We start from the raw sequence: 10871 nt of genomic DNA, 5'->3' as shown, positions 1-10871 counted from the left end.
AGTTTCTCCAGAGATGGTGTCAGCTTCGTTCCGATTGCCATAGTAACCTTTACTTTAGAGTCTCCCATCATACCGAACTTAGCCAGTTGTGTCTTCGTGTAAGCCTCCTGATTAATGAAGATGACTTCAGTCCAAGGAAAAAGTTATTTGGACCCATTGAGCTCATCTCAAACTTAGTCTCCATCAACTTCCGGAATTCAGACGTTAAGCTAGGATTCGTAGAACCGAAGATGATGTCATCGACGTGAATTTGGAAGATCATTAGATGTTCACCCTCTTTCTTGCGAAAGAAGGTTGGGTCAACTGAACCTTGTTTGAATTTAGACAATTTTAGAAAACGAGTTAGTGTTTCATACTAGGCTCTCGGGGCTTGCTTCAGACCGTAAACCGCCTTGTCCAGAATATTGAAATGATTGGGATACTTCTCGTTCACAAATCCAGGTGGTTGCTCAACGTACATGGTCTCTTCTAGTTCTCCATTCAAAAGCGCACACTTGACGTCCATTTGAAAGACTTCAAAATTCGTGTGAGCAGTATATGCTAGAAAGATCCAAACTGATTCTAACCTTGCTACAAAAGCAAAGGTTTCTTCATAGTCTATCCCTTCTTCCTTACAATATCCATTAATTACTAGCCTTGCGTTGTTGCGTATCACATTCCTTTCTTTATCCATCTTATTCCGGAATACCCATTTCAAACCAACCACAGATGCATCCTTTGGCGTGGGAATTAGTCTCCAGACTCGGTTTCGCTCGAACTCGTTTAGCTCGTCTTGCATTACCTGTACCCAGTCAGAGTGATCAAATGCAGAATTGACTATTTCGGTTCAATCTTGGAAACAAACGAATTAAACATACAAAATTCTACTTGAGAGAATAAAGCGGTTTGCTTGGCTTTCAGTTGAGAGCGTGTGAGAACCCCCTCAGATGATTCGCCAATTACTTGAGTTTTTGGATGATCGCGTGTCCATTTTACAAGTGGAGGGTAATTTGGATCGTAAGCAGGATCCAATTCAGTATTTATCTCTTCTTCAAATTATGATTGAGTATCTTCATCATTTGTATTATTGTTCTCCCCCTCGAATGACGAAACAATTTCAACATCTGGTTCAGAATTCTCCCCCTCGATTAGACTTTCATGATTTTTTGTTTGAGATGGGTTCTCCCCCTGGAATGGCAAATCAGGTTGTTTCGCTGTAGATGAGCTCTCCCCCTTGAATGTGGTGCGGTGATTTGTAGGTTCGCTTGGACCTTGAGATTCATTTGGACCTTGAGGTTTGTTTGGACCTTAAGGTTCGTTTGGACCTTGAGGTTCGCTAGAATCATGAGATTCGCTTTCCATAGCTTTTGCAGCTTCGTTGATTATCTTCTTTAGATTGTTGACCTTATTATCAGCTACTTTTGCTTCAGAGAGAATGGCTTTCTCCGATTCATCAAAGAGCAATATGTACTCTTCAAACAAATTTGATATAGGATCCGTAACGTGACATGTTTGTGGAAATATTTCCTCCATTGGACTTTCTCTTAATTGAAGTTTCTTCACGTAATTATCATCAAAAGTGACATAGTAGGTTTCTTTGATCTTCTTTGATCTTTTATTCAGAACCCTATATGCCTTGGAGGTAAGAGAATAGCCAAGAAAGATCCTTTCGTTTGCCTTCACATCGAACTTGCTTCGGTTCTCTTTAGAATTAAATATAAAACACCTGGAACCGAAAACATGAAAAAACTGAACGTTAGGCTTGCGATTATTTAGAATTTCATATGGTGTGATGGAAAATCACTTATTGAGGAAGGTTCGATTATGGGTATAGCAGACAACTGCAATTGCATCAGCCCAGAAGTACAGAGGTAGAGAAGCAAAGCTGAGCATGGTTCGGGCTACTTCACACAACGAATGATTTTGCATTTCAGTGAGACCATTTTGTTGTGGAGTATAAGGAGCAGAGAAGTTGTGAGACACTCCCTTTTCAGTAAGAAATTCTTCAAATTCTTGGTTTTTGAATTCCAGCCCATTGTCACTTCGAACATTTCTAACCACCTTTCACATTTGAAGCTTCAATTGCTTAATAAAGTTCTTGAGATTTGGAGTCGCCTCTGATTTCTGTTTAAGAAAGAAAACCCAGGTGAAATGTGAAAAATCATCAATTATTACAAGAATGTACTTACTACCACCGTAACTTTCTACGGCCGATGGACCGCATAAATCGATTGTAGAAGCTCAAGAGGTCCGATGATCTTCGTGTTAATACGTGTGGGATGACACTTCTGGCTTTGATTTCCTATTTCGCATGTAGCACACAAATGTTCCTTGTCGAACTTTAGAAGTGGCAGTTCTCGCACATGATCACCAAGAACTAGCTTGTTGATGTCTTTGAAGTTAAGATGCGAAAGTCGATGATGCCACAACGAACTTTCATCAGAATGAGCTTTTGTTAGAAGACATACAACAGGCTTCCCTCGTATCGGATTCAGATTTAATGGATACATTTCGCCTTTGCGCTGGGACTTCAACATAACTGTCTTTGTTTTCTTTTCAATGATCTCGGATCCTTCATCATCAAATGAGACCTTCAAGCCAGTCCCCACAACCAATTGCAATACACTTATGAGATTGTGTTGCAATCCTTCCATGTATGCCACCTTTCTAATCGAAAAATCCTCATTCGTGATCATGCCATAGCATTTTATTGTGCCATATGAGTTGTTACCATATTTGACACGTCCACCATCTTTTAGAGCCCGAAACTCCCTCAGCTCTTCCCTTCTCCATGTCATGTGACGCGAGCAGCCACTATCGATATACCATTTCTCGTCGAACTGCTCATCACGAATAACCTGCAAAAATCAAGCATATTTAGGAACCCAAAGTCGCTTAGGTCTAAGTGATCATTTTACAGGACAGGGAATAGCAATAGAAAGATCAACCAAGTATGTTCGTTTTATTAAAGTGCTTTCATCTTTCCTCTCGATGGTGAAAACCTTAATTTTGTTATCTTTTGGTTTGTTTAAATCAGGTTGTGGATTTTTATTTTGATTCTTAACAAACTTGTTTTCATGTTTTCTAGGGTTAGCAGACGTCTTCTTTGTTTGCTTTTCTTCTTCTGAGACGAGATTTCATTTTCCCTTGACATCCTTGTTAGGATTTTGCTTTGGTTGAGAATAAGGAGGATCTGATTTAGGATCGAAGCTGATCTTTCGGTTCTTGTCACTGCTTACTTTGGAACTGAAACTCCTTCTTTAGTTTGTCTGACTGCAAGATTGGCAGTGAGTGCATGGACCAAATTTAGCCTTTGATCTTGCTTTCTCCTTGAGATTTGACTCCTTTTCTATGTGAACATAATTGGAGTTTTGGGATTGCCAAAACTGCTTCCTTTCATTGAGATTCTTTTGATATCTCCTGTTTCGCTGATGTTTCTGTTCTGCAAGTTGCTTTTGAGACTTGTGAATATTTACTTTCAGCTTTGGTCTCTCAACACGAGTTTCACTCTTTAATGAAGAGGTTTCACTCGCCACCTTCGCAGGTTCGCTTAGAATCTCTTTGATACCACTTGTGTTTGGTACATCAAAGCTTGCAGGCTTGTTGAGTGGTTGTGCCACATATCTGCCTCTAACTCTCCATGAGGTTCTCTCTGAACCGACAATCTCATCTACATTGTCAATTGGAGCAGACCAAATATAATTATCATAGCTGTCTGTGTTTTCTTTGTGTAATATGGCTGTAAGTTCGGCTGTTTGTTTCTGAGTGACCCTTGATGTGGTGTATACCTGATTTGGTACAATTGGTATCTTTTGATATACCACAACCTTCTGTTTCATAACTTTGGATTTATCTTGAGACATTCGAGCGAACTCAACCGAATTTTCAAATAAGGCCTTTGGTAGGTTCGGTTTTGCTTTTGACAAATTCTGAACAGTCAACTTCATCCTCTATAGATATTTCACTCATATCACTGTCCTCATCAAATTCAGAAGTGTTTTCCACATTTATTTTGTTTTCTGAACTCAACTTGGCATTCAATGAGTCAAATTTCTGCATGTCCTTATGGTTTTTAGACTTAATAAATGACTCGATTTTGTCCAGACCGATCTTATAGGCGTAAGAAATTTCACCTGAAGAAACAATAGATTCACAGTTATAACTATCAATATCGACTTCGTCGTCCTTTAACTCTAGGTAGGGCAACATCATTTTATGAATCTTTTTACCGATCTCACAATCTAAATGCAATTGAGTGATATTAGTATATAAACATTTAACAATCAAGCAAAAAATGTTTCTTTGTTTCAAAAGATTCAAATTATCACGTTGCAAATAAATCACTTCATCTTTCGCCCTAACTAACTCCACTTCATTCTTCTCTGTCCACATCCTTCTCTCCTCACTCTTGGAAGACACCCTGCTAAGTTGATCAGTTAGGTTAGAGTTTGCTAGGCGATTCTGTTTTAGACTACCACTTAAACTAGAGAATTTGAATTTTAGTTCATTTAATTCCTTTTCATAGTTAGTGACATGTATTTTTAGTGATTCGTGAATGGATTGTACCTTCTCGATCAACTGATCGCATTCATTGATCTGCTCACCCATTGGTTTGGCAGCGAAGCACTTGTCTTCTCTTTCCTTTGCCTCCTCACCTCCACCATCGGTTGTGTAGCCTCTCATTTGTGACACTCTAGCAGTCACCATTAAACACCTTCCAGCAAACTCAGAGTTATCTTCCTTCACCAAAAAAGCCCTGCCATGCGCGAGCTTGCGAACTTCTTCGTCTTCAGAATTTGTAGACCATACTTCTACGCCTCCGAAATCATCATCAACAATGTTTTCCTGCACAATTAAAGCATTCATAGACCTATTAGTGGTTTTCTTCTTCTTTATTCCTTCCAGTTTGCGCAGGTGATACGCTTCATCATCTTCATCCTCATTCTTTTCTGACTGCTTTCTCAAAACACAATCTTTAGCAAAATGATTTTTTCCCTGAAAAAGTGACAGTCATATCCTGAGTCACCCACTAGCTTGCTTTCCTTCTTCACTGTTTCTTGTTGAGGGGCGATTTTAGTTTCCTCTTTCGCCTTTTCCGAACTATAGCTCCCTTGCCAGTTTCGGTTCTTAGAGGTAGGGAACTTTTTGAGAGCGAACTTTTTGGGATTAGAAACCATCAATGCATATTCTTCGTTTGTTAGATCACATTCAGAAAGATCCTACTCTTCTTCTTCTTCAGCCACGCTCTTGCCCTTTAAGAGAAGAACCAACGACCCCATACTAGAAATCACATTCAGTTCCTTGGTCACAATGCTTTCGTATGATTTGAGTATTCCCACAAGCTTCGCCAACAAATAGGTTTTGAACTATTTACGAGCTTTTACAGTTGAAACCACTGCCATCCATTCGGGTCTCAGGCCATTCATAAAAGTGACCTTCTGCTCAATTACCTCTCTATCAATTCCATGTTTGATCATCTTGTTGAGGAGATGATTGAAACAATCAAACATCTGAATGAGTTTTTCTTTTGGCTTCTGCTTGAAGTCACCGAACTCGGAGAGCAATAGAGTTTATATCAAGGGCTTTAAGTCCTCATCTGTTGAATATAGCTCCTTAAGCCTATCCTAGATCTATTTTGTTGTTGTGCATGTACTGATTAGACGAAATGTATCAGACTGTAAGGCAAATCTGATCATCCTCATGGCTTTGATGTTGCTCATCAGTTTGTCCTTCTCGTCTTGAGGAACCTTTTCTACGTCAATCATAAGTTGATTGTATTCTTTTTGTGTCATGATGATTTTGCTCATTCCAGAATGAGCAAACGGACCCATAGTGATCACTTCCCAGATTAGATACCCATTTTCCTCTGAACCAAGAATATAGTCCTCAAAGTGATGTGTCCAAACTTCATAATCATGAGTGTATAAAATTGGGATTCTCATGGTAGATCTGATACTATTGAATATGTTAATGGGATTTGATTGAGAGTTGTCGTGTGACATGATGATTCGGTTTGACAACCTGCCAAGAATCAGACTTGTAAACAAGTTAGGGTAAGATCGAGATCCAAGAACAACGACAATATCATGATGACGGCTCTAGCAAAGACGATGATAGCGAAAACCCTAAAACTTTATTCAACAAAAGAGATACGTATGGATTACACAGTCTCCCGCTCTGATACCAATTGATGAGTTGAAAAATCTTTTAAGATCGTTTAGATTCTTAACAAGTAAATCAGAATGTAAACAATAGTAAGAACACACGATGAATCAAACAAATGTTGAATGATTAAGACTACAACACCTTAGAAGAGCTCGACAAAGAACTTCTACTTTAGAGGTATGCTAAGGTTACAATACCTTCAAAAAGATAATAATCAGAAGTGTACTAATGATGATGCATGCATGCACCATAAATACTAAACCCTAATATCAAAAACACGGATGGACAGGCCCAAGCCGTGACAATATTGGACCGAATACACAATCCCAATGACATAACTCCTAGACTCAACAAGATCTAACGAGATCTGATCAAGAAGCACAAATAAAAGTCGTCAGAATCATGCCGCCGCAGATCATAGGTGGTGGAGCGGTTTTCAACGATGAATATGAAGCGGAAACACCTTGATGAGGTTGTTTTTTGAGGTGATTCCAGATCTAAAGCAAAAAAACGTGACTGCTCGACATTACGATGAAAGTTGAGGGGATGGAGTTCGACGTCAGTGACGAGTTTTCATCTTATCTCATCAGATCTTAAGAAAATGACGACTTTGGTGGTCAGTCATGACAAGCAGCAATGGTAGATGACACAACACGATGGTAGCATCAACAACATTGACAACGGAGACGACGGTACCAGATTTGATGCGTTGGAGGTTGGTGGAAAGTCGTCAGAGGTTTGTAGTAGGATGATGGACCAGATCTGAACAAATATGGTGGTTTTCATGCATATTAGAGAGAAGTAGATGAAGATGAAACAACATAATAACGAGAGAGGGAAGAGACATGGACTGGGATGAAGGAGGGGGTGGTGGGGCTGGTTACCAACGGTGGCTGGAGGTGGCCGATGGTGGCCGACGATGGTAATGTCTAATGAGGGAAGTAGAGGAGAAAAAATTGATGGATGAGTTTTGGTTCTATTTGTGTTTAATGAGAAAATAAGATCTATGATATTATTAGTAACAAAATATCTTTTTATTGACGAAAATACCCTTATTATTTTTTTTTATCATTTATCAAACTTAAAAAAAATAAAAGATTGAATGGACAAAATTACCTTTAATGGTGAGTTAAGAAAATGTGATTCTTAGGGTTATTAATCTTTTTTGGTTTTCATTTAATATTATATATATATATATATATATATATATATATATATATATATATATATATATATATATATATATATATATATATATATATATAATATGTATTTTTTATTTACTATATTAACAAAACACTCACTTATAGATAATTCATATCCACACTTAATCTCTCTTTCTTCTCTCGTTCTCGACCAAATCAAAACCAGGGTGAAAAAGAACATTCACATCTCGATCCATTTATTTCGTTCAAAGTGTAATTATTGGTGATTTTGATGGGGAAACCACTGTGAAATTTGAAAAATCAGAGTGTATATATATATATATATATATATATATATATATATATATATATATATATATATATATATATATATAATAGGTATTTTTTATTTACTAAATTAACAAACCACTCTCTTATAGATAATTCATATCCACACTTAATCTCTCTTTCTTCTCTCGTTCTCGACCAAATCAAAACCAGGGTGAAAAAGAACATTCACGTCTTTCTCCATTTATTTCGTTCAAAGTGTTATTATTGGTGATTTTGATGGGGAAACCACTATGAAATATGAAAAATCATAGTATATATATATATATATATATATATATATATATATATATATATATATATATATATATATATATAGGTAGGTAGGTAGGTTCAAATGTGGATTAACAAATATTGTGTGGATGTAGGAATTAATATGGGTCAAGTATTATTTAATGTTAATAAATAATTAATTAAATCTTCCACCCTTTAATTTAGGCAAATTACTTTATTTAAAACCCTACTGCCTATTTCATCCACACCCACAAAATTGCCTCCCGCTTCCATCGAAGATGTCAAGATCGTCGGCACAATACCGCTACCTGCTTCCATGGAAGATGTCAAGATTGTCGGAGGGAAGTTCTCAAGTGCGTTGTTCGCTATTCCGGGTGTCCTGACCAATCGAGATCGTCTCTAGGGTTTGAAGAGGTTGAAGAGACAGAGGGAAGAGGGGAGGTCGTCGTCTCCGGGGTCGGCGAGGCCGAAGGGGAAAAGCAGCGCAAGGTCTGCTCCGACAATCAAATGTGAAGAGAAGGGAGAAGGTTGATCCCAGAGGGTCAAGGCAAGCAGCAACAACACACGTTCTGGGGAGATGCGAAGGAGGCTGCTGCCCTCCTGACCACCGGGTAATTCTACTAGCGGTGGAGGTTTAATGGACAGCAACGAGATGGATACCTCCGATGCTCGACAAATTTTCAAGGAAGGAGAAGGCGAAGACAGTGGTGACGAAGGGTTGTATCCGACAACCTCTTGACTAATCGGAAAACCCTCCTACAGTGGTACTGGACAACCCACGAAGATGAAGAGGAATGTTGCTTCGATTGATAGCGGGTTTTCTTTTTCTTTTACTTCGTCCACATCTTTACATAATTCTGAGTTTTGTTGCCTTCATTTTTTCTTAAATGTACCAGTTGAGTCGATTCTTAGATGCGTACACCGAATTCTTATGCATAGTAATTTCTATAGAATTGATGTTTTTATGTGGATTTGTTTGTCTGTATATATATATATATATATATATATATATATATATATATATATATATATATATATATATATATATATATATATATACATAATGGTGTTTCTAAGTGTGGTAGAAGACAATGAATGAACCACATGAATTCTTGAAAATATAGTAATGTCGTTTTCTAAAAAGGCCATAACCCACATAGCTTTTAGTAATTGTAAAGTTTGAAGCTGTCAAGTTTTTCTCAATTCAGCCATAAAACTTAATTTCTAAACCACATGTTTTCTTGTTATTTGTATAATCTTATTCTCATGCTTAGTTCTATTTTTTTAATACAGGTCTTTGTTTGCTCATTAGACGAAGATCTAAAGTCAAAGGAAATAAATCCCCTTCTAGGAAGAATGAGAATATTCCTATAGAATGAAGATTTTTTCAAGACTTACTTAGTATAACGTTTGTATTCTTATAGAACTTGACAAAAATTCAAAAAAAACGACATTGTATTTTTATAGAATGTAACGATAAAAAATATTTTTTTTTGTTTATTTTTGAACCTTAGATTCTTCAATAATATTAATAATAAATGATTATTCTTTAAGAATGTTGTTATTCTTCAACTCATGGTTCAAAATTTTGTTATTTTTCAAAATGTTCATTCAATCAGAATTTGTTTACAATCAGAATATGTATTCTATTAGAATATGTTTTTTTAACTCTTGGTCCACATTTATCCCTACATCCACGCAATACTTATCATCCACATTATAACCTAGCCCTATATATATATATATATATATATATATATATATATATATATATATATATATATATATATATATATATATATATATATATATATATATATATATATATATATATATATAGAGAGAGAGAGAGAGAGAGAAAGAGAGGTAAGTTCAATTGAGAAAATAAGAAAGATTGAGTGGGGGAATCATTCTCAGTCACTCATTTATTTTTTCTTAAAAAACCTCCATCGTACCGGCGAAAATGGGAAATGAATACACATGTGTTTTCCAACAAAACATGTTTCCTTAAACTATGCTAATCATTACCTTAATATATATATATATATATATATATATATATATATATATATATATATATATATATATATATATATATATATATATATATATATATATATATATATATATATAAACATAGTTTTTTTTTTTTTTTCGTTTTTTTAATTTCTAAGGAGCTATTTTTATCGAAAAATGATTTTAGATATATCAAAATTCATAATTTTTTATTCTTTATAAATAGACATCTATATTGATATAGTTTTAAGATAAATTAATTTTTTTTTTATAGTTTCAGCTATCGTTATTCATGAGTGAATAAAAATTCATGAGTTTTTTACTACAGTACATTCGTTATTCACTTATGAATAAAAAATATGACTAATTTGTTTTTACAGTTTAAGTATCATTTATACTACTTATTCATATATGAATAACAAATTAACCGTAACAAAAATCTGATAAATGTTTTATTCATATATAAATATAAAATATGACGACAACTAATACACGTTTTATTCATATATAAATATAATATATTTCGAAAAATGATGTAAAAAATATATTTCAAGTAAGAAAACTTTATTACGTGTTATATTCATATATGAACGATACTCAAACTATAAAAAAAGTTAAGCATATGTTTTATTCATGAGTGAATAACGAATGTACTATAATAAAAATCTGATGAATTTTTATTTACTTATGAATAACGAGAGCTGAAACTCTAAAAAAACAAATTTTTTATTTTATCTTAAAACTATATTAATATGTGAAAGAACCTGAACTTTCTAAACTTTCGTATTTCTGAAAGACCCAAACTTTCATACTTCACAATATTGTTACTCCAAAACATGCTACATGCATATTCATAAAACAATATTTTATGTTGATAGTTTATTTACATAGACTGGATACAAATCGACTATTAAGATTTTTACAAAGTTTTATATATATTACATACTTTCCCAGGAATACAATACAAAAATTATAATATTATCT

This window comes from Lactuca sativa, chromosome 7 (assembly GCF_002870075.4).
Source record: "Lactuca sativa cultivar Salinas chromosome 7, Lsat_Salinas_v11, whole genome shotgun sequence".
Classification (NCBI taxonomy): domain Eukaryota; kingdom Viridiplantae; phylum Streptophyta; class Magnoliopsida; order Asterales; family Asteraceae; genus Lactuca; species Lactuca sativa.
Note: the sequence above shows the minus strand (reverse complement) of the source record.